At 43.5% G+C, this 21,371-nt stretch overlaps 1 pseudogene; it reads left to right on the top strand.

The window, feature by feature from the left end:
- Nucleotides 1-9,385: 9,385 nt before the first annotated feature.
- Nucleotides 9,386-21,016, top strand: LOC126931578 (putative uncharacterized protein encoded by LINC00596; annotated as a pseudogene).
- The last annotated feature ends 355 nt before the right edge of the window (nucleotides 21,017-21,371 follow it).

Below are 21,371 nucleotides of genomic sequence, written 5' to 3' on the forward strand. Positions count from 1 at the left end.
GCACCGCTCCTGGCCTTATTTTTGTTTTTTGAGACAGTCTGGTCCTGTTGTCCAGGCTAGAGTGCGGTGGGGCTCCAGGTGAGAAGTGGTCTCACCTTAGCCTCCCAAGTAGCTGAGACTACAGGCACACATCACCACACCTGTCTAATTTTTTAATTTTTCTTTTGTAGACGAATCTCACTGTGTTGCCCAGGCTGGTCTCAAACTCCTAGCCTCAAGCAATCCTCCCTGCTTGGCCTCTCAAAGTGTTGGGGTTACAGGGGTGAGCCACCTTGCCTGGCTGTTTTTAGTTTTTTGAGGAACCTCCATACTGTTGTCCATAATGGTTGTACTAATATTCATTCCCGGCAACAGTGTAACAGTTCTCCTTTCTCTGCATCCTTGTCAACAGTTTTCTTTGTCTTTTTGATAATCATTGTTCTGGGAGTTGCTCATTTTTTGCGAATTTGTCAAGTGCTATGCCGATTTATTGCTTGATCCTTGGTATATAGTTATCTCATTTAATACACACACAAACCTGACATGCAGGTATCTTTATCCCCAATGTTAAAAAGAAAGCTGTTTTATTCACCATTGTACCCAATTCCTGTCTTGTTTTCCTAATGAATATTTATTCTATAAGTAAATGAATGACTACTGAGGAATGAACATTTGGGCTTAAAAATGTTAACTTGTCCAGGTGCATGACAGAACCAGGATTCAAACCCACTCTGACCAACGCTACGCTCTCATGTCCTCCTCTACGGACAGATGGGCGAGCTGATAAGTTGATAATTAGCACATTAATAAGGATTTTAAGCCCTACCAAAAAACTAATCCATCATTTATTGCTATATGAAGCAGTTAGTATATAACTAAATATCAAAAAATATACAAAAGTGATTGGGGATATTACGGAAATAAGCATTAAGAGACACTTGTGATATTATGGTATGTGACCAAAAAAGAATTAATTGATATTGCAGCCAACCTGATTATATCCTGCCACCAGGAACAACTGAGAATACTAGCTTTTGAGTTGCTTATTCTGCAGTATTGTATAGCCCTTCTTGAGCAAATTTTGGGGAGTGATTAAAAGTGAAGTGGAAATCCGACCGGGAGCAGTGGCTCATGCCTGTAATCCCAACACTTTGCAAGGTTGAGGTGGGCAGATCACTTGAGGTTTGACGTCTGGAGTTCGAGACCAGCCTGGCCAACATGGTGAACCCCATCACTACTAAAAATACAAAAAAAATTAGCTGGACCTGGTGATGGGTGCCTGTACTCTCAGCTACTCAGGAGGCTGAGGTTCATTCACATTTATATCTCTACAAACCAGCATAGTGCAGACAGGGAAAAGCTAACATTAAACAACCGGCAGAACATGCACGGGGAATGTCCTGTCTGGTTTGATGGGCCTTTAAGAACCTTGTCCCTTAGGTATTTAGGGGAATATCACTGTGCTATTCCTTTCACCCTGAGTTTTTATGGCAAAACTGTCTGATAGTTTTGTATCTGCACTGTCTTAGCCCTGTGACTGCTGGGCACTTGTGACTACCGCAGAACTAAATTAGTTTTATTTTATTTTTTGTAGACAGAATCTTTCTTGCTCTGTTGCCAGGCTGGAGTGCAGTGGCATGCTCTCAGCTGACTGTAACCTCCACCTCCCAGATCCAGGTGATTCCCGGATTCAAGCCTTGGCCTCCCAAGTAGCTGGGATTACAGGTGCATGCCACCACGCCCATCAATTTTTTGTATTTTTAATAGAGACCAGGTTTCACCATGTTGGCCAGGCTGGGTGGTCTTGAACTCCTGGCCTCAAGCGATCCACCTGCCTAGGATTAGGATTAGAGGCATGAGCCACCGTGCCTGGCCTTAGTTTTAATTAGTTTAATTAAATAGCTACCTCTGGCTATTTGGCTATGGGTACCTTATTGGATAGCACAGTCTTACAGGATAGATGAATAATTTCCATAAATGTATATCTGGTTCTGGCACGGTGACTCACACCTGTAATCCCAGCACTTTGGGAGGCCGAGGCAGGCAGATCACTTGAGGTCAGGAGTTGGAGACCAGCCTGGCCAATGTGGTGAAACCCCATCTCTACTAAAAATACAAAATAATTAGCCAGGCATGGTGGCATGTGCCTGTAATCCTAGCTACTTGGGAGGCTGAGGCAGGAGAATGGTTTGAACCCAGGAGGCAGAGGTTGCAGTGAGCTGAGATCATGCCATTGCACTCCAGCCTGGGTGACAGAGTGAGACTCTGTCTCAAAAAAATGAAAATGTATATCTCTGTCACTGGGATTCCTATAAGCTTGTGCCTAGACAGGATAGTTATTTTATCTTTAAGACCCTATTAAAGCCTGCCTGAGGTCTTATCTGCATTCCCCTGTGGGCTGACTCAGCATCTGGTTGCCTTATATTCTCCTGATCATGAATCTTTCAACCTCTAGGACATGGACCATTAACATTTAGTATACTTGGCTGTGGCTACTTTAAGCTTAGATATTTTTGTCTTTGAATATTCTACTTTTTTTCAAATAAAATATAAATGTCTAGTGATTCTTTTGTTGTTGCTTTTATTTTTTGGAGACGGTCTTGCTCTGCCACCCAGACTCAAGTGCAATGGTGTGGTCACAGCTCACTGCAGCCTTGACTTTCTGGGCTCAAGTGATCCTCCCACCTCAGCCTCTCGAGTAGCTGAGACCGCAGGCGTGCACCACCATCCTTGGATAATTTTTTATTTTTTGGAGAAATGAGGTCTCCCTGTGTTGCCCAGTCTGGTCAGGCTCAAGCAATCCTCCCATGTGAGCTTCCCAAAGTGCTGGATTACAGGCATAAGCCACCATGCCTGGCCGTATCCTGCTTTCTGTTATAATAGAGTGGATTTTGTCATCTTGATAGCCCACACAACATTGGTCCATTTCTTTGATGATGTGCTAATTGGACCCGACAAGCAGAAAATAATATACATCCTACAAGACTTAATAAAACACATGCATGACAGGGGATGGGAAGGAAATCTTGAATAAAAATTCATGATTGACCACATCCCTGAAGTTTTTAGGGTCTGATTGTAGTCTTGTGTATATTGTACTATCTACCACAAAGAAAGAGGAATGTTTGATGAGCCTGTGTGAAGTTTGGAGGGAACGTACACCATCTATGGACATGCCACCCTAAGCAATTTATCAGGTAACTCACACAGCTCTAATTTCTTTCTCTTTTCTTTTCTTTTCTCTTTTCTTTTCTTTTCTCTTTTCTTTTCTTTTCTTTTCTTTTTTTTTTCTTTCTTTTCTTTCTTTTTTTCTTTTCTTTCTTTTTGAGACAGAGTCTCATTGTGTCGCCCAGGCTGGAGTGTGGTGGCGCAATCTCGGCTCACTGCAAGCTCCACCTCCCGGGTTCACACCATTCTCCTGCCTCAGCCTCCTGAGTAGCTGGGACTACAGGCGCACGCCTCCACACCCAGCTAATTTTTTGTATTTTTTAGTAGAGACAGGGTTTCACCGTGTTAGCCAGGATTGTCTCGATCTCCTGACCTCGTGATCCGCCCACCTCGGCCTCCCAAAGTGTTGGGATTACAGGCATGAGCCACCACGCCCAGCCCACACAGCTCTAATTTTATGTGAAGCCTCAAGCAAGCAAAGACTCCACAGCAGGACCAGGCTGTGATGCAACATGCCCTGCTCCTCAGGCCTAGTGGCCCAGCAGGCCCAATGGTACAGGGAATTTCTACTCTGTATGAAACCTCTTGCTTTTGGGAGAATCCTAGTTAACCCCCTATGACCATGTCCTGTTTTCTGACAAGTACATTCCATTTGAACACAAATTGTAAAACCTGAACTGTTCATGAATTTGATGTTATCTGATTCCAAAAACCATAAAATTTGACTTGTGCAGCAGCATTTCATTGTTAAATGAAAATAGTATATATAAGACTAGCCCAAGCAGTTCCTGAGGACACAATTAAAACATACAAGCAAGTAGCTTGCTCAGGGTTCCATAACACCTCTTCCTTCTGCTTCTCTGGCTTTCCCTCAGTCCACACATAAGGCTTCATGAGAGTTGACCGAAAACAAGAATGGAGGGTCCTGGTTTATGAATTGGTCTGTACAGTCTGCTGAGTCCAGCTGGAAGTATTACATAGCCTCACTTAGAGATGACCCTAAAAGACAGTGATAAAGCCAACCTCACATCTTGCTACCAGAAGCAGATGAGAGTAATTCTTTTAAGAGGCTTTAAAATCTCAGCTACTCAGGAGGGTGAAGTGGGAGGATCCCTTGAGCACAGGAGCTTGAGACCAGCCTGGACAACATAGTAGGACACTGCCTCAATATATTAAGTAAATAAATAAATAGCTTTTGAGTTATCTATACTGTGATATAATACACCACAGCCTTTACAAGAGCAAATTCTGGGGCATGATTAAATGAAAAGCAAAAATAGTACTTCATAGCATCTGCAAACTGGCATAGTGCAGACAGGCAAAAAGCAATGGTAAATAACTACTGGAACATATGTAGAAAATGCCCTGTTTGGCATCTACTGCAGAGTAGGCTTTCAATCAGGTGGGTAAGATAGCTAGTCCTATGGATGTCAGCCTTTTTCCCCAGCCACCCTGGTGCTTAATAGGCCCATTTATAAAGTACCATGGCAACAGGAAAGGAGGTCTGCATGGACTTCTCACTGAGGCTTCTCTGCCCATGCACCAATAGTCAAGGCTGTGCCGGGCCCCTGACTGATCACACTATTCTCCAGGGAACCAATGAGCCCTTGGTGGTAGATTGATACACTGGACCCTTTCTATACGGAAGGAGAAGCAATTTGTCCCTTTGGGAATAGAAACATGTTGCAAATATGAATTTGCCTGCCAGACATGGTCCTGCCAGCACTAAGCTGTAGAAGACTACGTTCTCGCAAATGAGACGTTCCCGATAAGTCCCGCTCTTGCAAACGAAGCAGGGCGTTCCTTCCCTGCAAACAGGGAGGACAAAGGAGCCAGCCGCAAACAGCAGACCCTGGGGGCTGATTTATGTGTACACATCTTGAAACTCCAGAAAGTCAGGGAACAGTCAGAAAAACAACAATGTGTCTTGTGACTTGGCAACATTCCACAAACAACTGTATAAAATAAAGCAGAGCATGTCATTCGGGGCGGCCGCCATGTTTGTCTCGTCCTGTTTGTCTCATCCTGTGTTGTCTTGTGTGTTCATTCCTTTGCTTAGGAAACACGCGGACCCCAACATCTGGTGCAGCGAGCAGGGTCTGTGGCTCCATGAGAGCAAGGAACTGGAGGGGGAACACCCCGGGCAGGTAAATAAAGAAAGGGGGACCCACGGGAAAATTATGGGGAATTCCACCTCTCTGGCCTCTGAATATTTGCAGTTACTCCAGGGATTGTTGATGTCTATAGGAGTAGAAGTAAAATAAAAGACTTTGAAGCGATTGTTTGCCCATGTTGAACAACATTGTTATCGGTTTCAATATCAAACCAAAGTGCAGTTAAATCGAAAGGAATGGTTACAAGTGGTTAAAGTCCCGTGTCGAGCTCATCAGGGAGGGCAAACGATGCCTCTGACTTTGTGGACTTTGTGTAGTTCCATTACTCAGGCATTAGAGTTAGTTGAAATGGACTCAGAGCGTGGCAATACTGCCACGGGAGGTGAGGCATCTGAAGCTTTAGAGAGGAATGATCCTAGAGAGAAACATATTTATGCCCCGGTTGCTGAGGACAAGGAATTAGAAGAAGAGCTAATGCGTCCTTCATCTGAAGGAAATTCTGATTTGCAGCGTATTTTAGAGATGTTACAACAGTTGTTAAAATTGCAAGGTGCTGCTGCTCCTGTTTCTCCTTCCGCCACAAGCCTTCCCTGTTACCTTCCCTTCTGCTCCTTTGGAAAAAGATTTCCCTTTGGCTCCACCTCCAATCTCTTTGCCTATGTCAGGTCAGGTTTTCTCTGTGCCTTTCCTCCTGTAGGAGAAAAGAAGGAATCAAAGGAAAAGGATGATTTCAAGGAATTAGATCTATTCCCAATAACACGGGCTGCTTTCGGCCCCAATGCTCAGTTCCCAAACGGTGGCCAGAATGTGACTTTTACAGCCCTACAATTTAAATTTTTGAAAGAAACGAAAGCTGCAACAAAAATTATTAAGACCTTTAAAGGCCAGTGGAGCTAATTTAGATGAGTATATTCGGGCTTGTGCAGGTGTTGGAGGAGCTATTTACAATGCTCAATTGTTCACTGGAGCACTTTCTAAGGCCTTAAAGAGTAATTCTAAACAAGGTATATGTTTTCATTGCGGGAAACCCGGTCATTTTAAGAAAGAATGCCAAAAAAAACTGGGCTCCCCAACTGCTAAAGAGAAAAAGTTACCTTCTGGGGAGTGCAAACGATGTGGAAAAAGTCGACATTGGACAAATGAATGTCGTTCAAAAACTGATAAGAGTGGAAATTTATTGTCACCCCTCCCGGGAAACGGGAACTGGGCCCCGCAGGCTTGGGGCTCCAACAATTACAATACAGGACAACATCAAGGAATGACTTCGAGTCATCCTTAAGGGTATCACCCCCTACCCCTGTTTCCCAGCTTTATGCGGCAACTAAGCAGAGTGCTGCTGCTGACTTCGCTATTACTAACTACTGGAGTGTGTGGCCCTTTGCCAAAGGGACATGTAGGACTTTTGTTAGGCCGAAGCAACAGCGCTATGCGGGGGTTAATGGTGGTCCCAGGAATTATTGATCCTGATTTTACTGATGAAATCCTTATTATGGTACAAGTCTCATAATTTATGCGCCTAGAGGCAGGGGAACGTATTGCACAATTGCTTTTACTGCCTTTTTTTTCCTTTCTTATCTAGAGATGTGTCTCGTCAAGGAGGTTTCGGTAGTACTGGGAAAACTGTTTTCTGGGAAACTTTAGTTTCTGATCAAAAACCTTTATGTTCATTGCAAATTAATGGAATACTTTTTGAGGGATTAGTTGACACAGGAGCGGATGTATCTGTTATATGCTTGGCTCAATGGCCTGATCATTGGAAAAAGACACAAGTATCGGTTACTCTATCCGGCCTAGGTACTGCTTCTATAGTCTACCAAAGTGTCGAGCCCCTGAGCTGTGTAGGACCTGAAGGACAACAAGGAAAAGTGTTCTTTTATATTGTTCCCATTAATATTAACCTTTGGGGCCGTGAGCTTTTACAACAATTTGGTGCCTTTTTAAGCATTCCTCATATTTCTTCAACTGCCAAAAATATGATGTTCAAAATGGGCTACAATCCTTTAAACTCTTAGCCACCGTCCACAAGCCTCAAACTTTACAATTGAAGTGGAAAACTACAACTCCTGTTTGGGTGGAACAGTGGCCATTATCTAAAGAAAAACTTAAGGCTTTAAAGAATTTAGCTAAGGAACAATTGGCCGAGGGGCATATTGAACCAAGTACTTCTGCATGGAATTCCCCTGTGTTTGTCATTAAAAAAAAAAAAAAAAAAGGAAAATGGCACTTATTAACTGATCTTAGAGCTGTAAATGCTTGTATTCAACCTATGGGGACTTTACAACCTGGGCTTCCTAATCCAGCTCTTATCCTACAAAATTGGAAATTAATAGTTTTAGATCTTAAAGATTTTTTTTTTACTATCCTGTTACAACCCCAAGATTGTGAAAAATTTGCCTTTACTGTTCCCAAATATAATAATGGACAGCCTACTCCAAGATATCAATGGAAAGTTCTTCCTCAAGGTATGCTTAATAGTCCTACTTTATGTCAAGAGTTTGTTCATAGAGCCTTAAACCCTGTTAGATGTCAATTCCCTACTGTGTTAATATACCATTATATGGATGATATTCTATTAGCAACTCCTGACGAAGTCCTACAAGGTCAAGTTTTTCAGGTCTTATAACAACAATTAACGCAATATAATTTACATATTTCTTCTGAGAAAATACAGACTCAATTTCCTATTCAATATTTGGGATACCTTTTAGCAAAAAAGCATATTCGGCCACAAAAAGTTCAAATTCAAAGAGATCAACTTTAAACCCTTAATGATTTTCAAAAACTGTTAGGAGACATAAATTGGCTTCATGCCATCTTAGGCATCCCTACTTACAAATTGCAGCATCTATTTGCTACCTTGGAAGGAGATTCAGATTTTAGTATATGTGCTGCCGAAGCGAGCACAGGAGATTCACATTTAAATAGTTCTCGTCAATTATCCCCTGTAGCAGAAAAAAAAAAATTGTCATTTGTAGAAAATAGAATTAGTGAAGCTCACCTTGAATATATTGCACCCAATCTTCCACTTTCGTTGTGTCTTTTTCATACTCCCCATTCACCAATGACCGTTTTACACCAAGATAATAATATTCTGGAGTGGCTGTTTTTGGCTAATAAAGCCATTTAAAAAATTCACCCATATATTGATAAATTGGCTGAATTAATTATTAAAGGATGACATCGAGCTCGTCAGTTGCTTGGTGCTGACCTTATAAAAATTATTACCCGATTATCTAATCAATACATTGAATCTCTATTGGAAACTCATGAGGGTTGGCAAGTGGCTTGCGCTGAGTATACTGGTTCTTTTTCTCAGCATTATCGTAGTAATAAATTATTTGCTTTTCTGCAACAATATTCTTTATTGCCATATAATCCTCTCTTACACTCCGGTTAAAGGTCCTACCTTTTTTACTGATGCTTCCAGCAATGGAAGCTGGAAAAGCTGGATACTGGACATCAGATAATTCAAAATTTCTCACTACCCATTTGAATCAGTACAACAAGGAGAACTTTTTGCCATTCTTATGGTTCTACAAGATTGGCCTCAAACCCCTTGTAATATAGTTAGTGATTCCCAATACGCTGTATATGTAACTAAATATATATCTCAAACTTCTTTACCATTATTTCCTCCAACTCCTTTACAAAAATTATTTTCTTTATTATTTATAGCTCTTACTCCTTGCACTGCCCCCCTTTTCATTACTCATATTCGCTCCCATTTGGCGTTGCCAGGACCTTTAACTTTTGGGAATAACCAGATTGATTCCTTACTTATTGGAAGTGTCCAACGGGCTCAGGATGAGCACCAACTACATCATACTAATAGTTTAGGATTACAACGGCGATTTTCTATAACACGCCGTCAAGCCCGAGCTATTGTCAGAGCCTGCCCATCTTATGCTCCTATTATTGCACCTTTTTAAAGTCCAGGTATTAATCCTCGAGGCACTCAACAAAATCACATTTGGCAAATAGATGTAACTTACGTTCCTTCTTTTGGTCGTTTAAAATATGTTCATCATACAATTGATACCTGGTCACATTTCCAATGGGCTACACCATTGCCTTCTGAAAAGGCTGACTCTGTTATTACTCATTTACTTACTTGCTTTGCGGTTATGGGAGTTCCTGCTGAACTAAAAACTGATAATGCCCCTGCTTATTGCTCTCGTAAATTGGCTGCCTTCCTTTCTTTATACCATATTCGTCATTCCACTGGTATTCCATTTAACAGTCAAGGTCAAGCAATTATTGAAAGAGCCAATGCTACCTTAAAATTACAACTTTTAAAACAAAAAGGGGGAGATGGGCAAGATTCCCCAAAATATCAAATTCTGAAAGCCCTTTTTACTTTAAATTTTCTCAACCATTGGCGCCAATTACAGCAGTCTGCAGCGGTGAAACATTTTCAACAGCCTTTAGAAAAGCTGCAAAACAGTAATCTGTGGCAAGTTTTAACATATATTTTTAGGAGGCTTAGCTACAACTACTCTTAATTAGAATGACTTGGAGGAGTCCCACTTTTCTGACCCTCTCATACCAGATGAAATTCCAAAAGCTGGGCTGGGCACAGTGGCTCATGCCTGTAATCCCAGCACTTTAGGAGGCCGAGGTTGGTGGATCACCTAAGGTCAGGAGTTCGAGACCAGCCTGGCCAACAGGGTAAAACCCTATCTCTACTAAAAATACAAAAAATTAGCCAGGCCTGGTGGCGCATGCCTGTAATCCCAGCTACTCGGGAGGCTGAGGCAGGAGAATCGCTTGAACCTGGGAGGCGGAGGTTGCAGTGAACCAAGATCATGCCATTGCATTCCAGCATGGGCAACAAGAGCAAAACTCTGTCTCAAAAAATATATATATATATTAGCCGGGCGTGGTGGCAGGCACCTGTAATCCCAGCTACTCGGGAGGCTGAGGCAAGAGAATCGCTTGAACCCAGGAGGCAGAGGTTGCAGTGAGCCGAGATTGCGCCACTGCACTCCAGCCTGGGCAACAAAGCAAGACTCCATCTAAAAAAAAAAAAAAAAAAAATCCAAAAGTTCCTGTGGGCCGAAGGATTCTTCCCCAGCTTTTTCTGTCTTGGCTTATCTCTGTTGCCGACCTGCTGTTTTAACCACTGCCCTCCAGTTGCCGCATGCCTGTTGGTGATAGGAGTGTCCTGGCACATGATCAGTAAGCACCTTCAGGAGGCTGGTGATGCTTATCGGTCTCAGCCTGCTGCTACCATGACCCCCTAGACTGGGCCTCAGGCAACCAGAATTTAAGCTTCTGCAACATCTAGAAGTGTAAGTTCTCTTCCTTCAGTTACTTCACCTATAAAAAAAAACAAGAAGAGTTTCACTCTACAGTTTTTAAAGTTTGTTGTATCACCTAATTCCAAAGGGATTAGGCCTTCAGAAGATGATGTAGAAAGTTCAAAAGAAATTAAAAATCATCTAAAATCCCATCCAGTAGCAGTAACAATGATTAATATCTGCCTATATTTCAAATAGCTTGTGTCCAGGGCCCCTTCCAGAGCTCTAAGTGTCTTCTTTTGGATGCAGTGGACATTTGTGTAAGTTTACTTCACTTCAGTTACACTGGCCTTTTTTGCAGCCCTCAAGCGCTCTTCTTCTTCTTTTTTTTTTTTGAGATGGAGTCTCACTCTGTTGCCAGGCTGGAGTGCAATGGCGCAATCTTGGCTCCCTGCAGCCTCTGCTTCCCCGGTTCAAGTGATTCTCTGACCTCAGCCCCCTGAGTAGCTAGGATTACAGGCACGTACCACCACACCTGGCTAACTTTTGTATTTTTTTTTAGTAGAGACAGGGTTTCACTATCTTAGCTAGGTTGGTCTCGAACTCCTGACCTCAGGTGATCCCCTGCCTTGGCCTCCCAAAATGCTGGGATTACAGGCGTGAACCACTGTGCCTGGCCCAGTGCTTGTACTTTTGACCATATTCTACACTATACAGAATAGTGCCTGGCACATAGTAGGTACTTAATAAGTGCTAGTTGGATAAAAAAGTGTTTTGTGTGATCTTCCTTTGACCAAGTTCTAACTAGTGTTTGATTTCAAGGCAGACATTGCATCTTTGAATTATAGATACCAATGACTAACACAAGGTTTGACTATTAGCTAGTAGGAAGGTCAGGATGTAATCACTGCTCTCTGAGTTGACTTGACTTTTTTTTTTTTTTTTTTTTTTTGAGAAGGAGTCTTGCTCTGTCACCCAGGCTGGAGTGCAGTGGTGCCATCTCAGTTCACTGCAACCTTCACATCCCGGGTTTAAGCAATTCTTATGCCTCAGCCTCCTGAGTAGCTGGGATCACAGACACGCATCACCATGCCCAACTAATTTTTGTGTTTTCAGTAGAGATGATGTTTCGCCATGTTGTCTGGGCTGGTCTTGAACTCCTGGCCTCAAGTGATCCGCCTGCCTCAGCCTCCCAAAGTGCTGGGATTACAGGCATGAGCCACCGCGCCTGGCCTGCTCTGCAACTTTAAATCCTAGTGTATTCCTTGAGTTCTGTTGAAGTCTGGATCACAGACCATTGTGGGAGGTGGCAACTTTCTAATGCATTAATTGTTAGATTGAGAGATTTGAAAAAAAAGTTTTCCTGAGATTACATCAAAGTAAATAGCCTCTGCACAGCAAAGGAAACAATCAACAAAATGAAAAGGCAACCTATGGAATAGGAGAAATATTTACAATCTCTATATCTGATAAGGGGTTAATATCACAACTATTTTCTTTCTTTTTTTCTCCTTTTTTTCTTTATTTTTATTTTATGTCCACTTCCAAGCTCAAATATCTCAAATATTATGTAAGAAACTGATATAACTCAATAGCAAAAAACCAAATAACCCAATTGAAAAATGGGCAAAGGCCTGCATAGACCTTTTTCCATAGAAGATATACAAATGGCCAACAGGTGTATGAAAAAGGGCTCAACATTACTAATTATCAGGAAAGTGCAAATCAAAACTACAATGAGGTATCACCTCACACCTGTTAGGATGGCTATTATAAAAAAGGTAAGCAGCCAGGTACAGTGGCTCAAGCCTGCAGTCTTAGTACTTTGGGAGGTTGAGGTGGGCAGGTTGCCAGAGCTCAGGAGTTTGAGACCAGCCTGGGCAACATGGCAAAAACCGATCTCTTCTAAAAATACAAAAAATGAGCTGGGTATGGTGGCACATGCCTGTGACCCCAGCTACTTGGGAGGCTGAGGCATGAGAATCATTTGAACCTGGGAGGCAGAGATTACAGTGAGCTGAGATTGAGCCACTGCACTCTGAGACTCTGTCTAAAACAAAACAAAACAAAACAAAATAAAAAACAAGCCAGACACAGACCATTTAAAAAAAAGGTAACTGTGTGATGTAAAGAACATATCAATTAGTTTGGTTGTGGTAATCATTTCACAACGTGTACCAAATTATGATGTTGTACAGCTTAAATATATGTAATTTTTGTCAATTACGCCTTAATAAACCTGGGAAAAAATTTTCCTGAAAGTTTATGAATTTAAAATGAAAACAAACAGGAGGCCAGGTGTGGTGGCTTACACCTGTAATCCTAGCACTTTGGGAAGTCAAGGTGGGAGGATCATTTGAAGTCTAGAGTTCAACCAACCTGTCCAATATAGGAAGACCCCATCTCTATTATTTATTTATTTTTATTTTTTATTTTTTATGAGACAGAGTCTCGCTCTGTCGCCCAGGCTGCAGTGCAGTGGCGTGATCTTGGCTCAATGCAACCTCCGCCTCCCAGGTTCAAGCGATTCTCCTGCCTCAGCCTCCTGAGTAGCTGACACTACAGGCGCCCGCCTCCAAGCCCGGCTAATTTTTTGTTTATTTAGTAGAGATGGGGTTTCACGGTGTTAGCCAGGATGGTCTCAATCTCCTGACCTCGTGATCCGCCCACCTCAGCGTCCCAAAGTGCTGGGATTACAGGCATGAGCCATCACTCCGGGCCTATTTATTTTTTTGAGACAGAGTTTCACACTTGTTGCCCAGAATGGAGTGTAATGGCCCGATCTCAGCTCACTGCAATCCCTGCCTCCCGGGTTCAAGCGATTCTCCTGCCTCAGCCTCCCAAGTAGCTGGGACTACAGGCAAGTGCCACCACACCTTGCTAATTTTGTATTTTTGGTAGAGACAGGGTTTCACAATGTTGGTCAGGATGGTCTCAAACTCCTGACCTCAGGTGATCCCCCATCTCGGCCTCCCGAAGTGTTAGGATTACAGGCATAAGCCACCACCTCCGGCCCTCTATTTTTTATAATTAATAAAATAAAATGAAACAAACAGGAGTGTATGTTAGAACAGAATGCAAATCTGCACAAAAGTTTAGGATAAACTTTTAAAACATGTTTAAAACATGTTTCAGCCAAGCATGGTGGCTCATACCTATAATCCCAGCACTTTGGGAGGCTGAGGTGGGAGGATTGCTTGAACCCAGGAATTCCAGACGCAAACATGGTGAGACGGCCCCCTACCCCATCTCTATTTTTTAAAAATAATTTTAAGGCCGGGCGCGGTGGCTCACGCCTGTAATCCCAACACTTTGGGAGGCCCACACAGGCTGATTATGAGGTCAGGATCTCCAGACCACCCTGGCCCACATGGTGAAACCCCGTCTCTACTAAAATACAAAAAATTAGCCAGGCCTAGTGGTGCGCGCCTGTAGTCCCCAGCTACTGGGGAGGCTGAAGCAGGAGAATTGCTTGAATCTGGGAGGCGGAGACTGATGCGAGATCCTGCGGCTGCACTCCAGCCTGGGCAACAGAGCCAGACAAAGTCTCAAAAAAAAAAAAAAAAGACAAGTTTTGCCTGGAGTGCACCCTATAATGGTGAAGAGGGAAGCACATTCACTCTCTAAGAAGTAAGGCCCTAAGGAGAGGGCACTTCCCTGGTGTTAGGCACGGATCTAGACCCGACATGGCGGCGCCACCCGGCCTACCAGGCCCTTTGTTCAAAACTTCCCTTCCTCTTTGAACACACCGGCAGACTTGCATACCTCAGAGGTTCCGGCTGGGCAACCATACTCCCCTATGACCTGCAGCTCACCTGCATTCCACAAGCTAGTAAACAGCAGTTTTGGTTAACAGTTTCCAAAGACCCCTTCCTCATGACCCTTACTCCACTCCGGCCCTAGTAGTTTCAAGACCCCCCAGGGCCTGTTTGCACAACCAGCTTCCCTACCTCTCCCGCTATATAAAAAGCCCCTACCCTCCTCCCTCAGGGCGACTTCCTCCGCCCGCACCTTTGGACCGAGGAACCTCGCCTGCCAGTCCTAATAAAGGCTATTCTCACTGCCCTTTGCCTTGTGTCTTCGTTCCCGGTTCGGCTCCAGTCTCAGTTTACCTTTACAACTGGGAAAGCTGGAAGATGGGGGGCTTACAGGGGAGGAGCAGGAGGAAAGAAGAAAGAGCAAATAACCCCAGCCACAGAAAGCCAAGAGTTTTGGCTGTTGCAGTCCAAAACTCTTCCTAGTGTCCAAAACTTGTTCCTAGTGTTAGCTTGCTCCTACTTCCGCAACGTCAACAATGGCGATGAAAATGTAAACACCCAACCAAATATTTGCACCTTTTGATTTCCCACTTTTAGAAAATGAAAAATATTTGGTTGTTTACAGTTCCCATTCATTTATCTGTTCCCTTCCTTCCAATGTTTTGCTAAGACAGTGGGACACCCTGGCTGGAGAGCAATATTCACTTTATAACTTGATTTTGTTTACCCCTCAGGCCAAGGACAATTTTATCTATTTTTTTAAGGCAGAAGATAGAAATAAAATCTAAGTAACTTGTCCTTGAGCCTGACCTAAAGCCTAGGCAGTGGAACAGAATTCAGGGGTAAGGAGGTTGGAGAGGGTGGAGTAAGTTTATTCAAATTAATAAATGCTAAATCAGAATTATTTTAAAAAGTTAGGCAGATGATTACCCACTCTCCCTGTCTTTCGAATGTTTTAGAGAGAGGTATTAATGAATGATCTTATCAGCACAGACCAGGACTCTTCTTGATTTAATTGCATGAAATTGAAAATAATTTAAAGATACTTTCTCATTTGATTTCATGCCTTTTCCTTATACTGATGCCCACATGTTGTGAAACATTACATTGCATAATACAAATCTCGCAACAAGCCTGTATTATAATCCTATTTTCGGTGAAGACACTGAGACCAAGAAGGGTTATATAATTTGCCCAGGCCAGGCGCGGTGGCTCATGCCTATAATCCTAGCACTTTGGGAGGCTGAAAAGGGTATATCACTTGAGGCCAGGGGTTCAAGACTATCCTGGGCAAGGTGGTGAAACTCTATCTCTACTAAAAATACAAAATAAACAAATTAGCTGGGTGTGGTGGCCCGCACCTGTAATCCCAGTTACTCGGGAGGCTGAGGCAGGAGAATCGCTTGAACCTAGGAGGTGGAGGTTGCAGTGAGCAGAGATCACATCACTGCACTCCAGCCTAGGCAACAGAGCAAGACCCTGGCTGCCCCCCTCCCCACCCTGCAACCAAAACTATCAAAAATCAAAAAACAAACAAAAATACATAAAATAATTTGCCCAAAGACACATGGATGACAAGTGCCAGAGTCAGATTACAAACACAGGCAAGAAGATAACACTGCCTCACACTGCTATTTTGTGTATTTTGAAGTTAAGAGTAAGAAAGGGTGTCTCCTAAATTTCATTAGGGTTTCTTTTTCTTTTTTTTTTTTTTTTTGAGACAGAGTCTCGCTCTGTCACCCAGGCTGGAGGGCTGGAGTACAATGGTGCGGTCTCGGCTCACTGCAACCTCCACCTCCCGGGTTCAAGCCATTCCCCTGCCTCAGCTTCCCGAGTAGCTGGGACTACAGGCGCCTGCCACCACAGCTGGCTAATTTTTTGTATTTTTAGTAGAGACAGGGTTTCACGCTATTAGCCAGGATGGTCTTGATCTCCTGACCTTGTGATCTGCCCACCACAGCCTCTCAAAGTGCTGGGATTACAGGTGTGAGCCACCGTGCCGGCCTTCATTAACTTTTTACTCACTCTTCAGCAAACATACATTGATGAAGGAACTGAAAAGGGGGTAAGAAGGTTGTGTGAAAGGAGAATAATTCTTGGCCTCCCAAAATCACTAAGCTAAAAGGAAAAAAAAGGTAAAGCTGGGAACTGCTTAAGGCAAACCTGCCTCCCATTCTATTCAAAGTCATCCCTCTGTTCACTGAGATAAATGTGTATCTGATTGCCTCCTTTGGAGAGGCTAGTCAGAAACTCAAAAGAATGGGAACATCTGTCTCTTATCTACGTATGACCTCGAAGCCTCCTTACCTCTTCCTGTTGTCCCAGTTTTCCTTCGAGTTGTCCCACCTTTCCAGACGGAACCAATGTTCATCTTACATATGTTGATTGATGTCGCCTATCTCCCTAAAATGTATAAAACCAAGTTATGCTCTGACCACCTTGGGCATATGTCATCCAGACCTCCTGGCTGTGCACCTGTAATTCCAGCACTTTGGGAGGCCCAGGTGGGCAGATCGCTTGAGGCCAGGAGTTCCAGAACAGCCTGGCCAACATGATGAAACCTTGTCTCTACTAAAAATATGAAAATTAGCCAGCATGGTGGCTCACATCTGTAATACCAGCTACTCAGGAGGTTGAAGCAGGAGAATAGCTTGAACTCAGAAACACTTCAAGTGGAGGTTGCAGTGAGCTGAGATCACGCCACTGCACTCCAGCCTGGGTGACAGAGTGAGACTCCTTCTCAAAACAAAACAAAACAAAACAAAACAAACCTTCTGAGGCTGTGTCATGGACACAGGACCTTAACTTCCTCAATTGACTGAGACCTGTCTCAGATTTGGGGGTTCCCAGTTCTAATTCCATATGCTCCCATCCTGAAGTCTCCTTAAAAATGTTTCTTCTTATTTGAAGATGGTTTTTGATTATTTTATTTTTCTCACTCATAAGACAACTTACTCTTGATGTTAAAAACATCTTACTCGGCCAGGCACGGTGGCTCACGCCTGTAGTCCCAGAGCTTTGGGAGGCTGAGGTGGGTGGATCACCTGAGGTCAGGAGTTCGAGACCAGCCTGGCCAACATAGTGAAACCCCATCTCTACTAAAAATATAACAATTAGCTGGGTATGGTGGCACGCGCCTGTAGACCCAGCTACTCGGCAGGTTGAGGCAGGAGAATTGCTTGAACCCGGGAGGCGGAGGTTGCAGTGAGCTGAGATCGCGCCATTTCACACCAGCCTGGGCAACAAGAGCAAGACTCAAAAAAAAAAAAAACAAAAGCTTATACTCATCTTGTAGGGGAGGGAAAGAACCCTTTTTCCTCTGCCCTCCTAGGGGTGGGAGCTGCAAATTAAACTGACAAAAACCAGATTGACAAGTAAACATATGGAAACTCAGTGATAAATAATACCATCAAAGAAGCAGTTAGAATTTGTGTTTAACAAAAGAACAAGAAATTTGGGCCGGGCGCGGTGGCTCAAGCCTGTAATCCCAGCACTTTGGGAGGCCGAGACGGGTGGATCACAAGGTCAGGAGATCGAGACCATCCTGGCTAACCCGGTGAAACCCCGTCTCTACTAAAAAAAAAAATACAAAAAACTAGCCGGGCGAGGTGGCGGGCGCCTGTAGTCCCAGCTACTCGGGAGGCTGAGGCAGGAGAATGGCGTGAACCCGGGAGGCGGAGCTTGCAGTGAGCTGAGATCCGGCCACTGCACTCCAGCCTGGGTGACAGAGCGAGACCCCGTCTCAAAAAAAAAAAAAAAAAAAAAAAAAAAAAACAAGAAATTTGTAAAGAAGTGAGGAGACAAAGGTGAAGGTGAAGGTTTCCAGGGGTAGCAAACTGGGAAGAAACAAATGGAAGATCAGGGTTGTTTCAGTAAGGTTTCTTAGGCAGATTCTTCTCAGTCTTCCCGGACAGAGTCTAGAGTTTTCACTAAAGTCTTTTTAAGCAAATGAAGGGAAGAGTAGGGCTTGCCTGCCTGCTTTCCTGTCCTTCCTTCCTTCCTTCCTTCCTTCCTTCCTTCCTTCCTTCCTTCCTTCCTTCTTTCTTTCTTTCTTTCTTTCTTTTTATCTCTCTATTTCTTTCTTTCCTTCCTTTCTCTTTCTTTTCTTTCTTTCCTTTCTTTCTTTTTCTCTCTTTCCTCTTTCTTTCTTCTTTCTTTCCTTCTTTTTCTTCCCTCCCTCCCTCCCTCCCTCCCTTCCTTCCTTCCTTCTCTCTTTTTCTCTTTTTTTTGCATCTGCTCTTCCTGAATCATCTTCAGCTCAAAACAGTCCTTATTTGGGGGTGGCATATTCTGATCCCCTACGATATAATTTAACAGAAACTGTATAATCAGAAAAACTGTATAATCAGAACCATTTCTTCTGGACAGTGTTATAAACTAACTGCAAAAAATAAAAACAGAAAAAATTATTTCATTTTGTTATGAACATTCAGAATATAGTGTTCTGGCAGGGATTACCTCCATGAGCAAATCAATAAATAATTTGGAGCTGTGATAAAAATATCTCTCTTCCTCAAAAAAAAAAAAAAAAAAAGGTTAAGAATTGAAAGCCATGCCGGGGGTGGGCCGCTGCGCATGCCTGTAATCCCAGCACTTTGGGAGGCCAAGGCCTGTGGATCTGAAACTAGGCCGCATAAAACTTAGAAACTAGGCCTCATAAAAAAAGAACTTAAAAAAATTAACACCAGGTGGCTCTGGATAGGGTCCCACCCTGCCTCGATAGGGTCCCACCCTGATAGGGTCCCACCCTGCCAATTCCGGGAAACAACCTCATGGGGTCCCACCCTGCCAATTCCGGGGGTCCCACCCTGCCTCGAAGTTCCCGGAATCATCAACTCCAGGAAAAAAACCTCATAAGGTCCTGCTCTAACCAATTAGAACAAGACACCTTGCTCAGGCCATAGACAGACCCAATTACCATGCGCCTAAAGCTTTGTTTGAATTTCGCGCCCTAAGCTGTGTTTGAACTTGTGTTTGCCTATATAAACAGCCTGTAACAAGCAGTCGGGGTCCCAGAGCCAACTTAGAGCTTAGGACCCTAGCGCGCTAGTAATAAATAACTCTCTGCTGTGAATCTCGTGTCGGTGATCCTTTGCGGCGACCCCTGCCCAGGAGGGAATCGACAGTTCGGTTCCAACAGATCACCTGAGGTAAGGAGTTCGAGACCAGCCTGACCAATATGGTGAAACCCCGTCTCTACTAAAAATACAAAAATTAGCCGGGCATGGTGGCTCGCGCCTTTAATCTCAGCTACTTGGGAGACTGAGGTGGGAGAATTGCTTGAACCTAGGAGGCAGAAGTTGCAGTGAGCCAAGATAGTGGCATTGCACTCCAGCCTGGACAACAGAGTGAGACTGCATCTCAAAAACAAAACCAAAAACAAAACAGACACACACACACACACACACACACACACACACACATATATATATACTAAATAAATTTAAAAAAAAAAGAATTGAAAGGCAATCTCATCTCACATAGAGGACTGGACCTTGATGTATAAAGAACATGAGGAACAATGCACATGTCCATCAGCTGGCGAGCAAATAAACAAAAGGTGGAAAATGTATGCATTAGAATATTATTCAACAATGAGAAGAAATGAAGTACTTATACAACCTGGGCGAATCTTGAAAACATTAATTATGGTAAATGAAAAAAGCAGTCACAAAGTGTTACATATCGTCTGATTCCATTTATATGAAATGCCCAGAATAGGCAAATCTATAGACCCAGAAAGTAGATTTGTGGTTTCCTAGTGCTTAGGGCAGGAAGGGTTGGTGGAAGGATTGGGGGTGACAGCCAAAGAGTACGTGCTTTCCTTTGGAGATGATAAAAATATTCTAAAATTGACTGTGATGATGGATGCACAATTCTATGAATAGACTAAAAACCATTGAATTGTATGCTTTAAATGGACGAATTGAATGACTGTGAATCCTATCTCAATAAAGCTGTTAAGAAAAGGTTTTATGGCTGGGCTTGATGGCTCACACCTGTAATCCTAGCACTTTTGGAGGCTGAGGTGGGAAGATTGCTTGAGCCCAGAAGTTTAAGACCAAACAAAACAACAACAACAACAACAACAACAAAACCAAAACCAAAGCCAGACCCAGTGGTGCCCAAGTGCCTGTAGTCTCAGTGACTCCGGAGGCTGAGGTGGGAGGATCACTTGAGCTCAGGAGATGGAAGCTGCAGTGAGCTGTGAGGGCACCACTGCACTCTAGTCTGGATGAGACAGCGAGATCCTGTCTCCAAGAAAAAAAGTTTCTTATAATTTAGGTAATTGTTAGTACGAGTGAAATGACACTTGTTGGTGTTAACTGTCAAATCCGAAAGAAGATCAGAAAATTAAACTGTTGATCAAGTAAAGCAGTGTTTACTTAGATTCACTGCAGCAACGGAGAATACCACCTTAACAGAATCTTAGTTGTGTCTCAGAAGAGGGAACTGTGTCTGCACACACACACACACAGGCTAAAAAACCGTGACTAAGAAGGGCGCGGTGAAACCCCGTCTCCACTAAAAATATGAAAACTTAGCCGGCGTGGTGGTGGACATCTGTAGTCCCAGATCCTCGGGAGGGTGAGGCAGGAGAATCGCTTGAACTTGGGAGGCGGAGGTTGCAGTGAGCTGAGATTGTGTATTTTTTCGTAGAGATGGGGTTTCACCGTGTTAGCCAGGATGGTCTCGATCTCCTGACCTCGTGATCCGCCCGCCTGGACCTTCCAAAGTGCTGGGATTACAGGCGTGAGCCACTGCACCCTGTCGGAAAGTTTTCGTTTTTTTAAGCATCTCGGGAAAAGTTTCTTGTATAGCCCCGTCTCTTAGAAACAGGCCGCCAACCTTTGATATGCAAATACAAGCCATTAGAAACTATTAGAAACTAGGTCCACCCCAAACATGGTGATTCCCCTACCTTCTTGCCCTTTCCCCACATGTTCCTGGAAACATGGCCGCCCCCGCGTATCCCCACGTGTGTTAGAACATCAAGGTGCCCTGTATTTGCCTATTAAAAGACTAGGGTAGGAGGGCCAGCTTTTTGGCAGGATAGGTGAATGACATGCCTAGTCAAACCAATCCCCTGAGCCCTATGCAAATCAGACACC

Source organism: Macaca thibetana, chromosome 11, assembly GCF_024542745.1.
Source record: "Macaca thibetana thibetana isolate TM-01 chromosome 11, ASM2454274v1, whole genome shotgun sequence".
NCBI lineage: Eukaryota > Metazoa > Chordata > Mammalia > Primates > Cercopithecidae > Macaca > Macaca thibetana.